Below are 318 nucleotides of genomic sequence, written 5' to 3'. Positions count from 1 at the left end.
TCTCTGACATTGCTCTCGTCCTGGTGAGGAGGTGCTCTCTGACATTGGTCTCGTCCTGGTGAGGAAGTGCTCTCTGACATTGGCCTCGTCCTGGTGAGGAGGTGCTCTCTGACATTGGCCTCGTCCTGGTGAGGAAGTGCTCTCTGACATTGCTCTCGTCCTAGTTCCAATCAAGTTTTGTATTTTCCTTCAAACAGGTCTTGTACATTTCTTGTTACAGCCACTTTGTTTAATTTCCTCACGTTTACCTTTACAGTTTCTGCCTGATTCGTGCTGGGCTTTGTCCTTCCTTTATCCTGTGACTCCACTTCTCAATTA

This window comes from Sapajus apella, unplaced genomic scaffold (genome assembly GCF_009761245.1).
Source record: "Sapajus apella isolate SASKATOON/1434 unplaced genomic scaffold, GSC_monkey_1.0 scaffold123, whole genome shotgun sequence".
Taxonomy (NCBI): domain Eukaryota; kingdom Metazoa; phylum Chordata; class Mammalia; order Primates; family Cebidae; genus Sapajus; species Sapajus apella.
Note: the sequence above shows the minus strand (reverse complement) of the source record.